The sequence below is a fragment of the Plecotus auritus genome, assembly GCF_963455305.1.
Source record: "Plecotus auritus genome assembly, chromosome: 2".
Taxonomy (NCBI): Eukaryota; Metazoa; Chordata; class Mammalia; order Chiroptera; family Vespertilionidae; genus Plecotus; species Plecotus auritus.
Genome location: NC_137771.1, coordinates 5,996,132 through 6,020,752, shown reverse-complemented (window position 1 = coordinate 6,020,752; position 24,621 = coordinate 5,996,132). Strand labels below are relative to the sequence as shown.

Here is a 24,621-nt window from a genome sequence, read left to right as displayed (position 1 = left end):
TGCAATGGCGCTCTAGCCACTGAGAGAGGAAAAGGCAGGTGGGAGGTCGCTGCGAGTCCACGAAAGAGCGCTCCGGCCGGCCGTGCTGTTCCGGGAATCCCAATCTCCAGGCCGGCCGCAGCACGGAGCTTTTAAACTAGAGCCTGGAGCTTTTCCACATCTGGTCAGCAGCCCTCCATTAGAGGCCCACAGCGTGGTCTATCTGCCCCTGGGGGTGGATGACGTAAGTACAGGAGGTTCTGAGGATCAGCATCTTCCGAAGCCTGTGCCGCACGCTCTGTGCCAAGGGGCTACTAGATGGAGCACATTAATACTCGGCAGCACGGTGCTGCCCGGCTCCGCGCCCCGGCTCCCCGCCCGGCTCCGCACCGGCGTGAGTGGGCGGCAGCCGCCCCACAGACTTTTCTGGGGAGAAAGCCTGAACTGTTCCAACCGGCCCCGGACCCTTCTCCCTGTGCTGGGCAGCTGAGATGTGGCCCCACTGAACACTGCGGCTCTCCCCCTTCTCCGCACACACAGTGAAGCGGCTGGCAGGCCAGGCCACAGCTCTGTGAAGTCTCTCAGCAGATTGATGGGCAGATGGAAAGGCTGCCAGGGGGGCAAGGAGGGTCATTTACTGGCACTGAGCTCCTTCAAAATGCAAAGGCTAGATCTGAGTATATGGGGCGAGATGGGGCCCGTCCCTCCTCCCCAACCCCCAGCTGATTGCAAAGGGGCTGCTTTCTCATCATCTCGCCTCCCAGGCACAGGGGCAGGAGAGACACACAAGCCGAGGAAAAACTGAGAACACGTCTCCTCCTAGGCAGGAAGGGAACCCCTGTCAGGGTTCTAGCAGAAAAGATGCTGCTTTAACCTGTCCGCAATCAACCACCGGGGAAGCAGGCGGCCCGTGCGCCGTCAGCACAGGCTGCCATCACTGGTGCGCCACGGAACTCTACAAACCTGGTGGTGCGTGTGCCTTGTCAGCCGCTGGCTGCAAATAAGGATAATTTTCCCAAAAGGAGCATTCAGTTGCATTCTCCTTTTCCCTTTTGGCTCTTTCAAATATAAACAAGTACGATAATGTTTAACGCTGGGGAAATATACAGCAAGTTGCAGGCTGGGCTGAGGCCCTGAGAGCCGGAGCTGGTTAAAGGGACAGGACTCCCTGCCCGTTGTTCTGCCCTCTGGCTCTGAGCTTTGCCGAAGCCCATCTTCCTAATAAAACATGTTCCTTGCATTATTGCAGCCGAGCCCAGGAGTGAGGCCGCGGTTTAAAGGGCATCAGCACATCCTCCAAGCTCTTGTTTTTCAGAGACCTTATCATTTGATGCCCTAAATTTACATTGGCTGGAAGTCTGATATCCTTAGTCCTCCGAGAGTCAGGATTTTGATTTAGTTACATAAAGTGAATCATTTTTCTTCTTTTTTTTTAAAAAAAATAAGCATTTTAATGATCTCACTGAACAATATAATTTCAGAGCTGAACCATTATCCCAGTCATTGCCTTCATTTAACAGATTAAAAAAACGGAGGCCCAAAGAGAGTGAAAAATATGCCTCAAAGCATACGAGTTGAGGGCCTAGAACTGCCGGGTGACAAGTGGGCTTTCCACCTCCAGCCTACTGGCTCCCCACTACAGCGCAGTCACATCACAACGGCACAAATAAGTCTTAAGTCTTCAGTCTTAGGGAGGAGGTTTAGACAAGGACTAAACCTCTTTCCTCCCATCCCCATGTGACACCCCATCCACGGGGAGGAGCCCACGGATGCTGTTTCAGGGCTTACCGAACACCACAGGAGCTTAACCCCTGGGTCCTCTCTGCAATGACACCTGGGCAACTTTCTGAACAGCACCGAGTGATAAGAGCAGAGTGACCTAATCTCATCCTAGTATTCTAACCCCAAATAAACCCGAAGCCTCCCACAGGCTGCCGCCCACCCTTCACAGTGCCTCTTCCTCTGGTGTGTCCCAGCTCAGGGAGGGTGGCCAGGGCCAGGACTCGACAGGTAGACCTCAGGTGAATCAGCTGGGACTTTTGGAGCCTGAGCGGAGGGGTGGAGGGGTCATCTCTCTGAACACACCGTTCTCTCCCCAGTTCTGGGCTCCTGGTGCTCAATGGCCTTGCCCTTAGGGACGAGGTGCTGCCACAGAACCCACACGACACCTCCAGGCGCCACCCGCTCCCGCTGAGAAACACCGGAGAGCTCAGAGTGAGACCTTGCAGAATCCAAAAGGTTAAAAGGAATAATAAAGGGAACTGCCAATTGTAAGTGAATTATATTTGGCTCTGAAAGCTGAGGCACAGGCTACATTATAAAAGGCATCTCTTTGCGTTGTTTACCATCACCCTGACTAATGCAGACCTTTTTTTTTTTTTGTTTTAAATAATCTCATGCAAATTAGACACACACACTTCCTTCCAGTTGATTGCTATCTGCAAGAAATAATCTAACAACCCAGGGACCGAGCAAGGGCTGAGCTGAGCAGAGATGGAGCTAAGGGTGTCAGTCTGTGGCAGGCAAACCTCTTCCCCTCCCCTGCCCCAAGTCTTCCTTTAGCTGCTATCTTTGGGAGAACTAGCCAATTTTATTAAAACCTAAAATTTTTCAGTTGGGGTGTCAACTGCGTTACCTGATATCACTAGCCCTGTGCGTGTAGGGGCTCCTTCAATAACCTCACCTCCGCCGCCTGCCGACTCCAAGAGCAAGCAGCCCTCCTCCATCCGTGACACTGACAATTAAAATATACCTGACAGGGAGCAAACTAAGGAAGTCCTGCCCAGGGATCCCATCCACTCACTAGCTTCAGGCAGAGGAGGAGGAAGAGCCGAGGGGACTGGTCCCAGGCGGGCGGGAGCAGGGCGTCTGGCTCTGAGGCTGTCATTTTGCCTGTAAGGCCACAGCAAAGCCACACTCTCCGTTCAGACCCCACTGCGCACGTGAAGTCCCGGCCCTGACCCCCCGGTTCCCTGGGAATTACTTCCAGAAACAGCTCCCTTTATGGGGGCCTCTCTTTATGCAGAAGCCGGCCAAGGACTTCTTCTCCAGCACTTTCTTCAGGGCGGGATCCCTTTAAAAGCACAGGCAGGTGAGCTACATTCTGTGGACCACTGAAGTGAGTGCTTCGGGGCTGCCACACCTGCTTATTTTCATCCCTTAGAAGATAAACAAATGTGCTTTTTCTAAGCGTTTTGTTAAAATGCAAACAAACCCAAACCAGGCGGTGGGCTGTGTGAGCTGCAGGAGGCAGGGTCCTTTCCCAGGGCTCAGACGAACGGGGCATGGAGGAGGGCTGGTTTTTTTCTGTGGGACCGGCTGTGCATGGCTTCTCAGGGACCGCACGGCACTGCCACGGGGCCTGGCCCTGAGCAGGTGAAGCAGAAAGACGGATGACAGCGGACCGCAGTGTTCTCTGCATCTCTCAGGTCAGGCAACAAGCAGGACAGCAGGGTCAGGGAGAGCTGGGACATAAGCAAGATAATGAACGCCTGACAGCACCTTCCAGGCCAGCCCCAGGTTTATTAGGGAACAGGGCCAGAGGGCCAGTGGCAAAGGACGGCAGTTCCAGGCTGGCCACTCTGGCCAGCGTCCTCCCCATCACAGCCCCTCTGTTCACAGGACTCAGGTGATTCACGGAGACCAAGCAGGGGTGACCTCTCTCCGAACAACTAGTTATCTACCCGGGCACACTCTGGACGGAGATGAGGCAGAGAAGACAGCTGGCTAAAAAGACTCCCCAAATTAAAAGAAAAATCAACTCTCTCAGAAAAGGTTAGGGGAGGGGAAAGGGAAAAGGTGTTTTTATTTTATTTTATTAACATTTTGTTGGAACAGAGGAGTACAATAAGGACTCTCGGAGCCTCTAAAAGTCGTCGGATGACCTGTAGACCCCTATTTCCCAGTGCCTTGTATAAAATTGAATTTTTTAAACATAAATTACACGTAATGACGACACTGTAAAAACTAACAGTAATGGAAAGCTGTGCTGTATTTCATTAGCCTGTATTATTCCGTGCCACCTGATCCAGCCGGGCCTTGTTTATGAGTTAGTGTGTTAGCAGATGCCGATGGAAGCATTTGCTTCGACCTTGCTCTTCTCATTGGGGCATGAAATTACGACGGCAGCACCTTGATATTACAGCCATAAATACAGTAAACTGCAAATTTAAGCCAACGGCTCCTATTGTCTCTGAACATAAAGCTGATCGGTATTTATTTAAAAGGAGAACAAAAAAAATATTATATATCACCTTGTTTATGGGGCCTCCCCCACCCATCCCTAATCCCCTCCCCCAGCCCCCCAACCTGTCTAATTCACTTGGTTAAAATATTAAGCAAATGAGCCAAATGCTTTTTCTGCTGATTAACTATCCCCAAGTAGCAAAACAGTTTTTGAGGAAACTAGTTCCAAACATCAGCAGCCTGAATGAGAGAGTTTTTATAGAAACTGCTCTGAGGAGGAGGCCGGTCCAGCATCCTGACGTTGGTATGTACATTCACCAACAAGAGGTGAGCCTGTCCCCTCTCCCAAACGAGGGAAGTTCCAACAGCAGGAAAAGTTGCCGAGGATGCCGAAAGCGGGTGTCCTCTCAGTACCCTTCTGAAGATCGTTCGGTAAAAATGCTATTTCAAAAAGAAGCAAAACACTGCCTCCTGCCACCTAAGGGAAGAAAGAAAAATATCTAACCCAGGATATAATTCTCATCGCCACACAGGGAGCGGGGGCCTCTCATTAAAACTTGCACCAACCCCCTCCTTATCCCAGTGAACCATAAAGACAATATATCCTTTAAATGCATTAAACGTGCAAGAAAAATAAACACAAAGACAAAAGGACACCGGCTATCACCCAGCCACGTCTCCGAGTATAAATCACGGAGTAAAAAGCCAGTGCAAACGCACCGCACCGCACCGCCAGCCCGAGGGCTGGGAGCCTGCTCCGCTCAGTCTAAAGGGAAGGCAGGTCTGCTCTCCTGACTCAGTGGAATGAGCTCTGACTCTCAGAGAAGCAGAAGCAAGATGCGAAAACTCAGCCACGTCCAAGTTAGGAGGTTTCATGGAGTTAGTGGTGCAGGCAGCAGACACCAGCAGGCAGCTCCTCAGCGACGGCCAGTGCAGCAGACAGAGGGACCGGGTTAGCAGTGAACTAAATGCAAGTTTGGGGGAGCAGTTCAATTCCAAAACCGACAGACTGGGGTCGGAGGATCCAGGCCCCAGTGGTATCAATGAGGTGGCCAACTCAAACAAGATCGAAACTTTTTGGACATTTACTTCTGATGTGTTATTCCACACGGCGGACGTACTCCCTTGGAGCCCTAAATTATTTCAGCCACACCAGTCACTGAGCTTAGCTCCTTCCGCATAAGGAGGAAATTTCCCTATAAAATTTATTGAGCTCCCCTGGGGAGTAGTATAACTGGTGAACAAGACAGAAGTGAGCTGCCCTCTGTGTAGCACAAATTGAGATCTCTCACAGGAAAGACGGGGAGGGCTTCCAATCAGCTTCGTGGTGTCTATTTTTAGGTCTATAGTCTAAGGTGTTTTTTCTTTTAATCCCGCTCTGCTAAATTCAAGACAAAAATAAAGAGGAGTGACTTTGGTATTTGATCATCAATTCCCAAGGATTAATAGCGTGACAAATATTGCTGCCACTGTCACAGGCGGCAGTGTGGGGTCCTGCAGGTCCTTGGCAACAGGCTGCGACGTCACCTGCCCACAGTGCACCGACCAGGCCCCGGGGAAGGCACCCCCTTTAAAGACCAAGGGGCACCATAACCAGGGATCACTGCTGCCTGAGGCCAAAGGCCAGGTGAGCCACAGGTGTGCTGCGCGTACGCAGGAAGCCAAATTAACCAACGCCGTTCACTTCTCTTGAATCTCCCTCCCGTTTCAGAAGAGGCAGTGAAGTGGGTTTGAAATCACCTCTGACAACCAAAGAAATTCAGCCCTGGAAGAAATGCCATCCGATCTACCTCCTGTTCCCTTTCTTTTCTTTTCCTTCCGTTTTACAGATCAAAGAGCCGGCTGCAGCTTACCCACAGCCCACGGGGCCCAGAGGCAGGACCCGATCCAGCACAGTGCTCTTTTCACTGTGTGGGGGGGGGGGGGGGGGAGGGGGGGGACGCAAAAAGCAGCCTGCCATGCCTGCTCCCCTCTGCTCTCTGACACAGCCAACACATGTTAAATAAGCAAAGTCTTTGAATCAACCACTTCCAAAAACAGAAAAACAAAAAGAATATACAGAGCATGGGGAAACCAGGTGGAGGCTACATGGGACCACTATGATAAAAAATATATATAAGCATACACACATGCAAACACATCTATTTTCGTTGTGTGTTTTACGCATAAAATATAGATAAGAAACGGGTAACACTGGTCTGGGTGAAGAGGGGACTGGTAGCTGGGGACAGAGACTGAAGGCAGACTTTTCCTGCATATCCTCATATCCTTCTGCACTGCGTTCTGTGGGAATATACTTCTCATGCAAAAGGATACACTACATTTATTTTTAAGAACAAAAACATATTTGGAGGAGGGGGGGGATCCTTAATCCTAAACAAAATCACTTAGAATGGTTATCCCTTTTCTGGAAGAGAAAAACCACGACCGAAGACGAGGAGGTGTGCCCAGGAGTGGGATTAGAAGGGCACGCACAGTTTCTAATCTCTCGCTTAACCCACTGTGGCTGTAACCACAGCAGCCAAGTACAAGGTGGCTTTTAAAAAACGTGTTTGAAAAGGCAGGCATCTGCTCTATTTTGACACATCCTGGAAGAAGTGTTTCTTCCAGCTCTAAATATTTGCTTCACCAATGGCAATGTTTCCATCACTGCAACAAAACAAACATTTGCTTTGGGATGGGAGGGACAGCCATCCGCTGTTTCATATGTCACTCGAAACAGCCCGATTCAGGAAACAATCCACTGCGGGACACAAATCGGGGGGGGGGGGGTAGTTTTGTTCCTTGAGGAAAACCCTGTCATTAGAGTCCAGGGCACCGAGACACGGTCTTTGGTCACTTAGCTGAGTGCCGTGAATGTTCCATGCTCGACTCAGGGTTTATTTTACATCTTGAATCTTAAATATGCGATCAGAAGAGTTATTATTTGGTATTCAACTTACTCCCTAGAGTTATTAATTGCCCTGTTTAAAGTCCTCATATTAATCTGATATTAACACTTGAAACATACTATGTGCTGGTAGGTCAATACCTAAATTATTTTGTCACCACCTGTTTGTGTAGCTCAAGTGAACCTGGCGTTGGTTGCTATGGTCAGCCTTGTTAATGGAGAGACACGTATTGAGCACTTAACCAAATCCATAAATATCTGAGTGCCTATTTGCCAGCAGTGGGAGAGAGTCAAGACCCAGTCTCCCTACCTGTTAAGCGGCAGCTTTCCTAAGACCCCTTGCCCCAATTCCTTAAGCTGGGTGAGTATTTTGTCTATTCCCTACTGTAATACATAGAGCAGGGGTCCTCAAACTTTTCAAACAGGGGGCCAGTTCACTGTCCCTCAGACCGTTGGAGGGCTGGACTATAGTTTAAAAAAAAAAAACTATGAACAAATTCCTATGCGCACTGCGGGCCCAGGACGAGTCGGCTGCTAAGCAGGACAGGCAGCGGCACCCGGCGGGCCGGATAAATGTCCTCGGCGGGCCGCATGTGGCCCGCGGGCCGTAGTTTGAAGACGCCTGACATAGAGTCTTAAATAATATATAGACATATGACCTGTAATATAAATAGGACATTATTGATAAGAAGACACATGTACAAAAACAGGGAAAATAAAGAAAAGCATAGAGAAAATAAAAAATTCATATTTTCACTCTCTACCCAGAAATAACAGCCAAAACTGATTAAATCCAGTGTCAAAGAATGTTTTACATTTTTAATTCTTTTTACATTTTCAATTCTTTGAATCCCAACACTAACCCTGTACAGGCCGCTGAGTGCACAACTCCAGGCTCCGGGCCATTGCGTCTATGGCACCTTGTGGGGCTGTGCAGTGCCCAGCCCACGTGGCCAAAGGTGGCAGCGGCGTTCTCCCCACTTCACAGATGAGGAAGTCGAGGCACACAAACAGTCAGCAGCCTATCTGCGGTCCCAGTGTCGTGGTGGAGAGCAGGGCACAAACCCAGTCAGGCGGGCTCGGAGCCCGGCCCTCCCCACAACGCCGCACAGCACGAGGGCAAGTGTTCCAGACCTTTGTTCAGCTTGGCAGAGGCTTCGGCATTTAGACGTGTCGGTGAAGTTACTAAGACTGAACTTTTTCAAATTAGATATGACATTTAAAAAAATCCTCACCTACAGATATGTTTCCATTGAATTTTAGAGGGAGTGGAAAGGAGGGAGGAGGGGGAGAAAGAGAGAAACACTGATAGGAGACACATGGATCGGTTGCCTCCCACACACACCCTGACCCAGCCCGGGAACAAGCCTGCACCCAACGTACCTGCCCTTGACGGGAATTGAACCCTCAACCCTTTGGTCTGCGGGCCAATGCTCTAACCACTGAGCAACCGGCTAGGGCTAAAAACCACTTTCTGCATGAGAATACAGAAAGCTGGCAAGGGTGCTGTGGGAGGGCAAACTGGGCAACTTCTGGAAGACAATTCGGCACTCAATCTCAGGAGCATTTAAAAACGTTCATGTCCTTTGACTCAACAATTTTACTTCTAAGAAATAACAGTGCAGTATAGCGTACAAAGATGGATCATCTCTATATTTTTAACAATAGTAAAAAATTTAAATAACGTAAATGTCTAGAGGAATGATTAGATAAGTTATCACATATTATAATAATGTAATAATAGTCAAACGCTCACATTCATGTGAACAATTTCTGACGACATGGGAAAATGCTTTTGATACATTAAGACATAAAAAGCAGATGTTATATTCATAGCGTGATCTCAATTACATTTTTAAAAAGAACAAAAGGAAGCAGTAGGGTTGCAGCATTTTAAACTTAATCTGAATTCAACTTAGAACGTCCAGAAGGAAAGAGAAGGAAACAGAGGGGAGGGCCCACCACTTCATTCAAGGAGTGTGGTGTCTTCGAATGAGCCACAGGGGGAAGCCTGAACGTACTGCCTGCTTATCAGCTCATCATTCCCGCACACTCTTGCAGTCCGAGCACCCTGTCCCAGGACACTTTCCCCATACATGTTCACACGCATACGCAAAGCTAACCATGTTAAACCAAACATCTGTTTCAGTGTGAAGAAAAATGTGGCTGTACTAGACTTACTGCAAGGCAAAACACTGGTCTCCTGCATAATATCTTTCTGAGAGATATTTAAAAATTATTATTATTTTTAAAATATTTTATTGATTTGGGGAGATAGACGGGAGAGGGAGAGAAAATGAGAAACATCGATGTGAGAGCAGAACATCAATCTGCTGCCTCCTGCACGTCCCCTACTGGGGACCGAGCCCGCAGCCGGGCATGTGCTCTGACCGGGAATCCAACCTTTTGGTGCATGTGATGGGATGCCCAACCAACTGAGCCACACCAGTCAGGGCTTAGAAACCATTTTAAAAATCAGTATTTTATAGATATATTCCCATAGCACATACTATATTGTAAAGACATAAAAGGGTCTAGGGTGAAACATTCAGCTCCTTCCCACGCTTGCCACCTGGCCACCAGTTACACCTTCCAAAGGCAACCAAGGCCACTAGTTTCTTATATACCTTCTAGAGCAGCCGTGGGCAAACTACGGCCCACTGGCCGGATCCGGCTGTTCTATCCGGTTCTCTTGCTCTCCCCTCCGCTCCTTTACTTTGAATTTATATTAGTTCACACAAACACTCCATCCATGCTTTTGTTCCAGCCCTCCGGTCCAGTTTAAGAACCCATTGTGGCCCTCGAGTCAAAAAGTCTGCCCACCCCTGTTCTAGAGATTGTCTGTGAATATGAAAGGGCTGTTACATACTCACACAATATGTATTTTCTATAATATATACATGGGTGTGTGTGTGTTTTTATACAAATCATAGCATAGTATGAACAATATTCTATACCTTGCTTTTTAAAATTAATACCTATTATCATTCCAAAATATTAGTATCTATGGAGTTCTCCCATTCTGTTTAATAGCTGAATGGGTCCCATTAAACTGGGGTACTATAACTTACTTGTTCCCTACTGAGCATTTACTGCGACAGATATTCAAGTACCACTCCTGTCTGCGCCATCCGTACACCTGCCAGGGTGGCCCTGCGGGCAGGCTCGGGTGCAGGCAGTTACCATCTCAGCGGGTGCTGGCACTGCCCTCCTCAGAGGTTGTTTCCACGTCCATTCCCACCAGCGTGGTCTCTTTCCCACAACCTTGACTGCACGAGGCTATCGAGCTTTTCAGCTTTGTCGTTCTGAAAGGTAAAAAATGGCCTCATTGTAGTTTTAAGTAAACTCTGCTGGTGTTCAATACACAGAGAAGCACACGCATCTTAAGTACACTCCTCGGTGAATTCTCGCAGTGAAAACATCGCGTCCCAGATGAAAGTGTGGAGTAACAGCCTCCAGGAGTATCCTAGCGCCCGCGTAACTCGAATAGCACGGAGAAGCTGGCTTATTTCCATCTTCATATAAATGCAGTAACACAGAACGCATTCCTGTAGAGAGGGCCCTGTGGCTCAGCGTTATGCTTGTGAGGCTCGTCCACGCTGGTGCTGCAGCCATGGCTCGTTCACTCTACCTGCTGTACGCTGTTCTCACACAGTTTATCTGCTTCCAGTTTGGGACCATCTATGAATAGTGCTGTTGCTATCAACATTCTTACAGAGCTATTTGGAGGGAGCTGCTGTATCATCTGAAGTATGTGTGTTACCAGCTTTAACAGGTACTGTTGACAGTTTCCCGAGCGTTACACCAACTTCCGCTCACACCAGTGAGAACCAGAGTCCCAGCTGTTCCACATCCAACACCCAAGCCCTCGGTTCTCCAGTTTCAGCCGTGCTGACGGGTACCAAGTGACAGCTCATTCTGACTTTAATGGGCATCTCCCTGATGATGAAGGGGGCTGGGCATCCTTTTTGTACATTTACTGCGTTTACTGGGCACAGCGTCATAGGTATGTATGTGCATATATAATAATCTTTAAAATGAAGACATCTTTTCAATTACAGTTGACATATAGTATTATATTAGTTTTAGGTGTACAAGACACTGACCATCTTATGAAGTGATCCCCCTGTATGGCATCATATCCATATAAAAATGGGCTAAGTTTGCTAACTCTGTTGTTAGAAAGTTTTGTGTGCAGCACCAATTATCAAGAAAAATATTTTAAAACTTCCCATTATGATGGCTTCATCCAGTTCTGGTTTCAGTTCTGTCCAAATCCGGTGTGAGTACACTGAAGGTCGGCTTCCTGGGAAATGTTAGCCCTGCTCCTGAGGACGCGCTGACGTTCATTTCTCAGTCTGTCTCGTGTGATGCTAGGACCAGGTTTCCTCTGGTTGATGATTCCGCTATCTTTTTCCATCACTTCACTTTTAATCCTGTGTCTTTTCATTAAAGGTGTGTTTGATGTAAGCAGCACTGAACTGCGTTTAGTTTAGTTTTGTTTTTTTTATCTAATCTTGACAAACGTTGCTTTTAATGGAATAGTCTATTTACATTTACTTTAAATACTGAAATTCGGGGGTTGATAGCTTTCATCTTAACAATTTGTTTTCCTTTTGATCTCTTTAATGACCTCTTTTCTCTTTTCTTGCCAACTTTTTTTACTCAGGTTTTTCCTTGTAGGCAAGGTGGTTTCGGATGGATTGCTCACGGTAAAGTTACCAACTTTCCTTCTGCAGTTATGAAAGGGCACGGAGGTCTCGCCCACCTCTTGCTCTGGCACCGTCCGTGGATCCTGCCTGCTGTGATCACTGCTGTGGTGGCTGCCTAGTGGGGCCTCTTCAGTTTTCGAGAGTGAAGTCCTGAGACTAATACGTTCGAGAACCAGTATCCTGGATGCCACAATCCACCCTTGACTCTGCCCACAGTTGTAGCACCGCGAACACTTTCACTCCATCCCTCCGCCTGTGTTCTTGTCGCACATGTCGATGTACGTGCATTTCAAACCCGCCGCAAAGGCGTTATCACACAGACACTAGCATTCATCGCTACCTGCCCTTCCCTGGGCTCTTCTCTCCCTCCCGCATTTCTGTGTTCACGCGGGCCGCTCTCCTCCTTCCGGAGAACTCCGTTCGTGTTTCCTCCGGTGAGGTGTCCGGCAAGGGAGTCTCTGTGTTGTTTATCTGGAAATGCTGGTATCTTTCCTTTGCTTTTAACAAGTGCTGTATTGTGAAATAATTTCAGACTTAGTAGCACAAAGAATTCTCATGTATCTCACCTAGATTTTTCAGAGGTTAAATTTATTATCCTTTATTATTCTCTATCAATCGATATAATTTCTTCCCCTGAACTGTTTGAGACTAGGTTACAGACATGATACCCATTTCTTCCTAAATATTTCAGTGTTCATTCACTAATGTGGGGAGGGGGGAATTCATGCTCGCACATTACCACAGTACAACGATCAAAATCAAGAAGTTAACATTGTCAAGTGTATGTCTGTGGCTCGGACCTCTCCCTGACCTCAGTTCGAATGAACCCATCTGCCCACCTTGTACCTGCACCTGGACGTCTAATAGAAATCTCAAGTTGAGCTTGTCCAACACTGAGCTCACCTCGCCCCACGGAACCGCTCCACTCCTAGTTGACAAGTCCACCCTTCTAGGCACAAGGCCAAAACCTTAGAGACATCTTAATTTCTGCTGCTCTTTCAGACTCCAGATCCAACAAATCAGAATGTGCTGTGGGATTTACTTTCAGACAATATTCAGGGATCTGACTGAGGGCTTCCACCACTTGACCCGTCTCCCAGCGCCCACCCTTGCTGGGAGTGGGCGCTGGGAGACGTTCACAAAAATCAATACTGTTCTGCACGCCGCTCCCTGTCAGTGCCGTGACAACCCCCTCGCTGCCATCCACCCCTCCTGCACACTGGCTTCCTCTCTGTTCCTAGAATTTGCCAGACAGGCTCCCTCTTCAGGCTTTTTCAGGGCGGTTCCCTTGTCCTGGAACTCGCTCCCCAGAAATCTGCATGGCTTGCTTCCTCATTTTCTTCAAGTTTTTGCTCAAATGTCACCTTAGCGGGGTCTTTCCAGACAATTCCATTTAAAATCACAACCTTCCAAGAACTCTTCATTGTTTGTACTCTGCTTACATTATGCTTACACCAGAGGCTCAGTGCATGAAATTTGAGCACGGGTAGGGTCCCTAGGCCTAGCCGGTGATCAGGGCCAATCGGGGCCAATCGGGACCTTCCAACTGCCGACCAGGGCCTTCCTTCGTTCCACGCAGCCCCCTGGTGGTCAGCACACGTCATAGCGAGCGATCGAACTCCCGGTCTCCCGGTAGAACCCCGAGGGGACAATTTGCATATTGGGCTTTTATATATATAGGAGATTGTGCTCTACTTACTGTCTCCCTTCCTCCCACCATTGGAACACAAGCTCCATGAAGGCGGGGATGGGGGCTCTTTTAGTCACTTTTAGTCTGGGGCAGTGCTCAGTTCTACGGGAAGCTGGCAGATGGTCAACAAAACTGCAGAAAAAACAAATGGAATCCCAACATGCAAAACATAAGAGCAATGTTGCTGGGGTCTGGGGAGCCAGCTGGCGCACGGAGGAAACCCAGAGTCCCACCTTCCTGTCCCCCCCCCCCCACACACACACACACTTTAGAACCTCCAAAGAGCCCTGAGGTGAGTGAACAAATTGTTACCTGTACTCGCCCTGCAAGACAAGCCCATCTGCCCCTCAGCCCTGATGCACCTGCATCCTCCAGTCTCTGCCCGATGCTCCACCCACCACAGCAGGCTTCTCCCAGGCCCACCCAGACCCTCAGAGCTTCCGGGTCATCTCTGCCACCACCAGAACCTTCTCTGTTCACCCGCCGGAAGCACTCCTACAGCAATGACTAGCTATACAATGCTCTGCCTGTTGTCAAACATAGATTGCTCTGTAGCCTTCCTTTTGTCTTCTATGGTTTTCTAAGGATTCTAATCTTGTTGAAGGTTTCTGTCTGACTTATTCGCTGCTGTATCCCCAAAGCCTAAAACACTGACCAACTTGTAGTGGGCATTCACTGAATATTTGTTCAGACATTTAATGCTATTTTCGAAGTTCCATCCATCCCATGAAATAAAGCAGGAAATAAAATTAAAATGTCTAAGAGTTGGAGAGAAGGTCACAAAATGATCTCTTGCAAACAATCTGATTATATAGGGGTGGACAAAAGTAGGTTTACAGTTGTTTGTATGGAAACATAATACAATAATTAATAAATAACACAAGAATAAACTCTGTTTTGTGTACTCACAACTATAAACCTACTTTTGCCTAACTCTGTGTTTTAAAAAAGCAACATAATCATAAGAAAGTTTAATGAGGTGGCTAGATATATAATATCTATTTTTTAAAATTCAACAGCACTCTTATGTACCAGCAATAAGTAATTAAAAAATTAAATGAAAAGAAATTCCTTTCAGAGTAGCCATAAGAAATATAAAATTATTGTCTGACCTCAGACAGAGAAAGACAAACACCATATGATTCCACTTCTGTGTGGAATCTAAAGAAAATAAACAAACAAAATAGAAACAGACTCAGAGATACAAAGAACAGACTGACAGTTGTCAGAGGGGAGGGGCCCAAGGAGGCTGGGTGAAAGAGGATTGAAAAGGGATTGAGAAGTTCAAATTCATAGTTACAAAACAGTCAAGGGAATGTCAGGTACAACATAGGGAATGTAGTCAAGACATTACAATAACAATGTATGAGGCCAGGTGGGTACCTTGAAATATCGGCAAGTCCACTCTGTAAAGTACGTGATTTTCTAACCTACTGTACATCTGAAACTAATACAGAACATTACTGAATGTAAACTGTAAGTGAAAAACTTAAAAAGCAAAACAAACAAAATTACTATGCATAACCTTGAGGAATGTTAGATCTATATAAAGAAAACTTTCAGTGAAACAGGAGGGGCGGGGGGGAACCTTACAAAGAGAAATGTAAGAGTGTGGAAATAAAAGGAAAAGTCTTTTCCAAACAATTTGAAAGGTTTGACACAATTCCAAAAAAGATCCCAATTATTTTCTCAAAAGCACTGAAAGCTTATTTTGCGTAAGCACATAAGAATGCATAAGATGCCCTGGCTGGTGTGGCTCAGTTGGTTGGGCATCGTCACATGCACCAAAGGTTGCCAGTTCGGTTCCTGATCAGGGCACATGCCCGGGTTTCGGGCTCCATCCCTGGGAGGAGGCATGCAGGAGGCAGCAGATTGATGATTCACTCTCACATTGATGTTTCTCTCTCTTTCCCTCTTCCTTCCTCTCTAATCAATTCTTTATTTAAGCTAAAAAAAAAAAAAAATGAATGCACAAGAATAATAAGGAATGTTTGGTAGTTCATTGTTTCTTCTACTAGACATTTATATATACTTCTTTATATTTTTTAAAAAAACTAGTTCCTCTAGGGATTACAATATGCACCCTTAACTTGCCAAATTATACTCTAAGTTAATATTATACCACTTTACATATTAAGAATCTTAAAATGATGCATACTATTGTATATGCCATATTGTATGTATTAATACATTTCATTAAGCAGTAAGTTCATTTTACACCCCCTTCTGATTTTTGCCCTACATTCTAATGTTCATCTCATACACACACACACACACACACATACGTGGGTGGTATAAATCCAACAATACCTTATTATTGTTATAGACAATTAATTTTTACAGGATTTAAGACTAAAAATTAAAATAGTATTTTATATTTACCCACATATTTAACATTCCCTGTGCTCTTTATTTCTTCTTGGGATTCAAACTTCTGATATTATTTTCTCTTCAGTATGAAGATTTCCCATTGATATTTTATTACAATGCATGTCTGCTGGCAACCTTGTCACTGAACTTTTATCTAAAAATATCTTTACTTCTTCTTGATGATTAATGAATATTTTCACTGTGTACAGAATTCTAGGTTGACAGTTTTTCTTTTTTAGCTTTTTGAAGACATCATTCCATTGTTTGGTGGGCTCCATGGCTTCAGACTGCAAGTCAGCCATCATTCTGATCACTGTTCCCTTTTGGTCTTCAGTATCCAGCAGTTTCACTACAATATACCTAGATGTTATTTTCTTTGTATTTATCCTGCTTAGAGCTGGCCATGTTTCCTGGGTTGCTAGGGGCAGGGAAGTTTTATTCAAAACTGGACATTTTTCAGCTAGCCTTTCTTTGAATATTTTGTTTTCTTGCCTCATTCTTCTCAACTTCTGAGACTGCGATTACCCACGTGTTAGGCAACCTGATTCTGTGTCACATATCACTGGACTCTGGTCCTATTTTCAATCTTTTTTTCCTCTATGTACTGCAGTTTGGATGATTCTACAACCGCTATTCAAGATCACTGGTCCTTTCTTCTCTTGTGCCCAATCTGCTACTATTCCATCCAGTGAAATTTCAGTGACAGATTTTACGTTTTTCAGTTTTAAGACTTCCACATGATTCTTTTTTACAACGTCCATATCTCTACTGCAACTCCCCATGCATCCTTTCAGCCATTTTTGTTTGTTTTTTCCACTGATGTGAGGATATTTTTTCCACTGATTTTTTTTTTTTTTTTAGGGTGGGAGGGAGAGAGAAAAACATGGATATGAGAGAGACACACTGAATGGTTGCCTCCCACACGCACCCCAACTGGGGCGGGGGATGGGGATCAAACCTGCAACCCAGGTACATGCCCTTGACTGGGAATCAAACCCACGGCCCTTCGGTGCACGGCTGATGCTCTAACCTCCAGTCAGGGCTCAGCCATTTTTTAATATACATTCTTTCCAGATAACTTTTCCTATTACTTTAAAGTTCTTTTTTTTTGTCCATGACTCCACTTATACCGATTGACTTTTCACTTTGGTATGGGTCACAAGTTCCTGTTTCTTCATCTTCATCTGTCAGGTGAGTGTGTTTTACTGGACATTGTGGGTGTCAGGCTGGAGAAGCTCTGGATTATGGTTTGCCTTCTGAAGAGCTGAGTCTTGTTACATTACCAGCATATCACCTCCATCTAGGGCGGGCTCTGTTTTTACAATTTATTTCTTTTTTGTGATTAGTCCCAAGGAAAATGCCATACAGTCTTAGGATGCAGTGTGCTTCTAAGGGGTGGTCCTTCTGGGGTTTCAAAGGAAAGTCCAAAGCGTTTACCAAGACTCCTCTAACTGGATAAGACGCAAACTCTAACTTCTGCCTTTCTTACAGAAGGTAGCTGCTGACATCTCTGCTGGACTCTGTGCCACCTGCTGTGCGCATGGGCAGTTCAGGAGTTAGCCTAGAATTTGAGGTGTGTTTATATGCACAGTTTGGGGTTACCCCTTCCAAGAGCCTCTTCCTGGAGTACCCATCCTCAAGTTCCAGTCTCTCTGGCATTCTTAAAACCCATCCCGAGTTCCTCAGACCAATATTCCAGCAGCTTTCTGCTGAGTTCTATTTGCTAGAACGTGGTGACTGGGGAATGTCCCTAAGGAAAAAGGAATATACAGTTAAATGCTCTCACTCAGAGTGGCTCCTTTCTCCAGAATCAAATCCACTCAATGTCTGCTTGCTTCTGGCTGCTCTCCTGTGCCTTCAAACAATGTTTCTAAAATATTTTGTTCAGAATTTATATTGTTATTGGTGGGAATGTTATGCTGATACAACATACTCGGTCATTACTGAAAGCCAGACTCTAACTCAGAATGTTTTAAAAGAGAATGAAGTGAGCCTTGTTCTTGTACATATTAAATTTGATGCTAAAGATACACCAATTAAGACACTAAGACACTTGTGTAAGAGTGTGGAGGTCAATAGATATTCTTGAAAGAGACCTTGTTACATATTGAAATTTAATATATAATAAATGAAGTATAACAAACAAATGGGGGAAATTACTTGTCTATTTTTTAAAGGGCGGTTTTGGAAAAAAGTGATGTCTGAAAGTAGTTTCATTTCATATCACTTTATTAATTTCAGATTAAAGGATTAAATATCAAAACATAAAGCATAAAAACAAGAATAAAATATGAGTGAACATTTAATTTACTGGTTCGGTGTTTGTGAACAAGCTATTGAACCTCTCTCCCTCATTTTTCCCCCCAATTTAGAAGATAACAAAAAAATACCTACCTCATAGGGTTTTTGTGATTAAATAAAATAAGGGCACTCCACTCACTGCCTGACACATAATCAGCCCTCAATAAATGTTAGCTGTTGCTATCGTTGTTACTGTAATTATTACTATTTAATAATTTGGGGAAAAACTCTCTTTCATAAAAATAAGAAGAGAAAATATCAGAAGATTGATAGATTTGATTATGTGAAAATAATCACTTTTATATATTAAAAACGTGAAAGGCAAGGAACAAAGGAGAAAATATTTGCAAACATGACCAAGAATTAATATTCTTAATACATACAGAGCATTTAAAGATCAATAAGTTAAACACTAATATCCCAGTAGAAAATAAAGAATTGAATAAACGTTTCTGAGAAGAAACAAACATACTTTAAAAGTTCGACTGTGTTACTAATCAAACAAATGCAAAGCGGAACCTGAGGAAGCATCCTGGCTGCGGGTTGGTTTTCAGTACCGGACACACTGAGCACCCCGAGACAGGCACCCACAGCCCATGGGAACGAAACGGTGTGACTATTCGGAAAACCGCGGCTTTGAATAAAAGGGTCAGACCCTATGGTTCAATACTTCCTCGTTTCAGGAATCTATTTTTCAGGGTTTTCTCTAATTTTTATATGTAAAAAATAAGAAAGAAAATAAATTAAGTACTCATTTCAAGAAGCTCAAAGAACAGTGGAAACACTCAAACAAAATAGATAAAAGAAGTTCTGTAGAAGAGTGTTTTAAATTTTCAAAGTAGCCAAGGTTTTCTTATTGTAAATTTTATTTTATTGCTGTAGGGAGAGAGAAGGGGCGGGGGGAGGGCACTGTGTGATTTCTGCTTTTTAGACCTTGAGATTTTTCTTGTGGCTAATTTATATAACTTTTTATAAACATACCATGGGTCCTGAAAAAAATTGAATAATCCCTGTTTTATGTGTACAAAATTCTATATATTTATATATCAAACAAGTTTACTAATTATGCTTTCCAATTATTTCATTTATTTTTTGCTTTTTGGTTTATTAAATTCTGAAGTATGTTAGTACGTTCAACTAAGTGGTTTTTAATTTTCCTTGTAGGTTTTTATTGATCCCAGAGAGAAAGGAAGGGAGCGGGAGGGAGAGAGAAACATCGATGTGAGAGAGAAACATTGATCGGCTGTGTCCTGCACGCCCCCCTATGAGGAGATTGAGCCTGCAACCCAGGCATGTGCCATAACTGGGAATCAAACCAGGGACCTTTTGGTGCAGCCAACTGAGCCACACCAACCAGGGCTTCTTGTATTTTTAATAGCTGTTGTTTTGTATATTTTGACCAAATATTTTTAAGTGTATAAAGCTTCATGGTTATTGCCTTCTAGGTGGAGTGAACTTTGTAATGGCATAAATTGAGTTCTTTTTAATATTTTCAAATCTGTTTCATTTGAATGCTGCCAATTCTGTTTCTTTTGGTTTGCATTTGCTCTCGACATGTTGCCCATCCCATGTCTTCAACTTTCCTATGTTGTCTTATTTTAGGTATGTCTCTTAAATAGCACAGAACTGGCCTTTGCTTTGTCCTCAGATCGTATTGATCCGGGATCTTTTAATGTAGGACTTTCTAAAATGCCATGAATATTTATTGTGTTCACACCAGTTTTACAGGTTTGTTTGTTTTTCTATTTCCCTCTTCCTGACCTTTGCTGATCTGATCATCTTTCCTTCCCTCTAACTGTAGTTTAAAAGTTCTAAATCTTATTTTCTTCTAGAGATGAGCCATAGTTTTTTAAATGGAGACATACTATACATAGTTAATTTTAAGCACTGGGCTTAACGAATGTGTACATATGCATATGCTATAACCACCACCCAGGCTGAGATCCAGAACACTGCCCAGTACTCCCTTCCCATCTATACTCTCCTCCAGGTAACCACTATGACTCCGGTCAACACCAGTTTTACCTGTTCTTAAACTTTATATAATTATATGTGTTCTTCTATATCTGAATTCTTTGAGAGAATTTTTTAAAATTCATCCATGAAGTTGCATAGACCAGTAGTTTACCCTTTTTTCTTTCTATGTAATATTCCATTGTGTGTCTATACCACGAATTACCCATTCTTCTGTTGATGGATATTTCCTCCCAGGTTTTGGTCTTTTCTTTTTTTTTTTTTTAGAGAGAGAGGGGGGGGGGCAAAAGGAGAGGGAGAGAGAGAGAAACATCAATGCAAGAGTAAGACACTGATCGGCTGCCTCCTACATGCCCCTACTGGGGATTAAACCCCAAACCTTGGCGTGTGTCCGATTGGGAATCGAACCAGTAATCCTTCAGTGCATGAAACAACACCTAACCAACAGGGCCACACCACCCAAACCTGCTGCAGATATTCTCGTACATGTCTTTTCATGGATATATGTACTCATTTCTTTTAGGTCTATACCTAGTAATGGAATTGGGGGGCCATAAAATAAGCGTATGTTTAACTTTAGTGGAAAATGCCAAATAGTTTTTTCACAGTAGCTACACTCCCACCAGCAATGCATGGGGGCTACAGCTGTTCCACATTTGTGTCAACACTTGGTATTCTCAGTCTTCACTTTTAGCCATTCTGGTAGGTATGTAATGGTGACTGACTCTGGTTTCAAATTATATTACTCTGTGAGTAATGATGCCAGGCATCTTTTTATATGCTCATTAACCATTTGGAAATGCCCTTTCATAAAATACCTGTTCAAGCCTCTTATAGCTTTTAAAAATTAGGTTATTTGGCTTTTTCTTCCTGATTTGTAGGAGTTCTTTATGTAATCCAGATACAAGACCTCTGTCGGACACATACATACGAACATTGTCTTCTAGTGTATGGGTTTTCCTTTCATTTTCTTGTCTTTTCACTTTCTGTATGAACAGAAGTCTTTATTTTTTATATAGTTTTTTCCTTTTTTGATAGTGCATTTTATAGCCAAATTAAGAAGTATTTTTCTACCTCAAGGTCAAGAAGATGTTTTGTGTTTTTCTGTAAGCTTTATCGATTTACCATTCTCGTTTATATATGTGAGCTAAGGGTCCAAGTTGGTTTTTTCACGTGAGTATCTGATTATCCCTATGCCATCTTTTGGGAGCAGTGTCACATTCTGTTAAACTTATTTACTCATCATCATATAATTATAGAAAGCCTACACTGTCAGACATGGTGCTGGAGTTGTAGATAAATCTGTGAACAAATAAGATGTTCTTGCCCTCATGGAATCTAGTGAGCAGTAGCAAGCTGGGTCTGTCAGCCTTAACTTCAGAAAATTCTCGATCTGAGCAAAATCTCTTTAACTTGTGTCCAGTATCTAGCCACCTAATTACACTAACTTAACAGAAAACTCCAGGTTCTGCTTCAATTTTTCCCACAGATTGATGGTTATTGAAGAAAGGAGCATGAAGAAAACTCACTCCGTTTGATATTTTACTGATTATGAAAGCAATATTCAAAAATTGAAAACAACTGTTTTAATAGAGAAAAGCTGAAAGGAGCCAGATGAGAAAAATCACTTACATGCCCACCATCCAGAAGCAATTACTGTTAATATCTTGAACACAAAATGGAATTACATCTTAGCCTCAGATTCTAAAGCTATGTATACAGTGAAAATTTCATAGGGTCAAAATTGCTCTTGAAAAGGAGAGTTCTAGCTGGACATGGCAACTTCAACACATAGTTCTGACTTTTATTTTATTCATCCTACATTAATTAACATGTTAAAAAGGGTTCATCCCGGAGACCTTCCGATCAGTTTTTTAGGGCCTCTCTCTTAAATAACAGACAGCCAGGGATCACCAGATTTTGAGAGAAACCTTGAAAATGAAAATCAGAGGTCCCAAAACATCATAAAAAAACTTAAGAGAAAACAAACTATTTAGGGAAGAACAGAAATAATATTCTCAGGAGGGAAAAAAAAAAAACAAACACATGTTGCACCCAAGAAACAAGACAGAATGCTGGGGTGGGGGGTAGGGGGCGCAGGGGAGTCAGGAAAAAAAACCCCACTATTTATTGTAAATTAAAAAGCTGGGCAGAAAAACATATTCAAGAGAAATATGCATGGAACCGTCATCTCTTTCTTCTGGATGCCCCCTGAAGGGTCTGCCTGAGGCTCTCCCTGAGGAGGTACCAACCTTTTCAGAAATACAAGAAGCGCGATGCACGAAATTCGTGCAAAGGGCTCGGCCCTCGCAGCTGCGGAGGCTTGCCTGGGCCCTCGCAGCCCGGCTTCGTCTGGAAGGTCGTCTATCTGGAAGGACATCCGGAAGGTCGTTCAGCTGTCCGGTCTAATTAGCATATTAGCTTTTATTATTATAGATGTGGTGGTTTGCTTGGTTTCTATCTTTTTTCTTTTTTTTTTTTTTTTTTTTTTTTTACCATGGATTTGCTTGTAAGCAGACAGTACACCGTGAACATTCCTCTCTATTAATGAAAACCTTTCAGTGTTGGGGGCCATGTGTTCAAACTTTTAAGGAGCTTATGGAAGTCTGCAAAAGCTTCTTTTAAACACTTCACTGTGGGTTTTCTTGGGGGTTCTCCTTCTTTTCCTGCAGTTTCCTTCTCTCTTTCTCCTCTTTAGCTATGCATTCCTGTTCCAGGTCCAACAACTCAGTCAATTCCTCAGGAACGACCTCTAGCAGCTCCTCACCCACACCCGGGTTCAAGTTGTCCGTCACCTCAACTACAGCCCTGTGGATTTTGGCAAATCATCTGAAGTCATGGCCTACGAATCTCTAGGTGACATATCACTAGGCGACAGGAGTTTTTCGGCTCCATTATAATCTGATGGGACCACCATCATATAAGTGACCCATTGTTGACTGAAACATTGTTATATGGCTCATGACTATAGTTAAAAAATTAGAGGATTAGAAAATCACCTTTCAGATTTAGCAATTTAGTGGATTTAGCAATCCTCATAATAACTGATTAAGAGTCATTAATGAATGCTAAAAATAGCGGGTAAAAGTTGATGAAAATAAGATATTTACACAATCTCAAAGTATCTCCTCAAAAGACATTTATTAATTACTAAGGGGAAAATGTAACTTTATAATGCAGAAACATGGGAGATACCGCCTCAACCAACAGAATAAATGAAGTCACTAACAGTGGAACAAATCAATGTCATATGCCTCCTGATGTGACACAAAATCACTTTTGTGGTGTTCCTACAAAAAAAAGCAAGAACTAAATCTAGTCATGAGACAAAAACAGACAAATCCAAATTCAGGTACAGGATACAGAACTGGCCTATACATCCTACAAAAATGTCAAGGACATAAAAGACAAAGAAAGCCTGAGGGACCCTGTTCCAAATTCAAGGTTAAAGAGATACAACAATCATAAGCAACTCGTGGTCATGGACTGAACTGTGGACTAGAAAAAATATATATACATTTTTTGCTATAAAGGACATTATTAGGATAACTGACTAAATCTGACTAAGGTCTATAGATTAAATAGGATTTTATCAAATTATTTTCTTGATTTTTATACACACATGTGTGATTTTTATACACACACACGTGTGTATATGTATATGAGGAAGGGAGAGAAAGGGCAAAAGAAGGAGGAAGGTGGAAGAGAGAAGGGAAGCGTGGAGGAGGGAGGAAGAAGTGGAAAGAGAATGTATATGAAGTAAATGTTAACATTTCAGAAATCTGGATGAAAGGTACAAAGGCCTACTCTGGCAATTTATTTTAAAATATATTATTTATCATACAATATTGTTAGTTAAAGAATCCCTTCAAATTTGTTTAAACTGTAGAAAAATTAAGTCATTTTCCAACAAACGAAATCAGAGGATTCACCACTAGCATAACTGCACTAAATGAAATACTAAAGGGGTTTGTCAGAAGGAAAAGGATCCTAGACGAAGCACAGGAATGCAGGATGGTATAAGGAGGAAAGAAAAGAACAAATATAAAAACATACTGATTATAGAAAACAACATGTAGGGTTTGAAATCTATGTAGTATTACACTGTAAAAAAAAAATAAAATAAAATAAAAATCCCACAACACCACGAAAGGCAAACAGAGGGTGCCAGACCTGGGGTGTTCTGAGGTCTGGCCTTGGGAGACGGTCAGCGTCCTCGCTTACAGAAGTCAGTCCGAGGACGTTCTGTAATCCCCAAGGCAGCGCTGCTCAGACACTGTGGTCTCCAGACCCCTCTGGACTCTCCGAAAGGAGGCAGAATCCCGAACAACTTCTGTTCGTGAGGATCATGTAAACTTAGAGTAAAATCAAAACTGAGAAACTTTAAAGTGTTCATTCACTTAACAATAAAAAAGACTTTAAAAAATAACTAGTTTCCAAAACAAATGATTAGTGAGAAGAGTAGCACAACTTAACTTCTCTGCAAATCTCTTTTCTGTCAGGCTTACTGGAAGACAACT

General features: G+C 43.7%; 1 protein-coding gene across 3 annotated transcripts in view; it reads right to left on the bottom strand.

Moving 5' to 3' along the window:
* Positions 1-24,621, bottom strand: part of PEX14 (peroxisomal biogenesis factor 14) — a 134,719-nt gene that overhangs the window by 26,772 nt on the left and 83,326 nt on the right. The window lies entirely within an intron of this gene.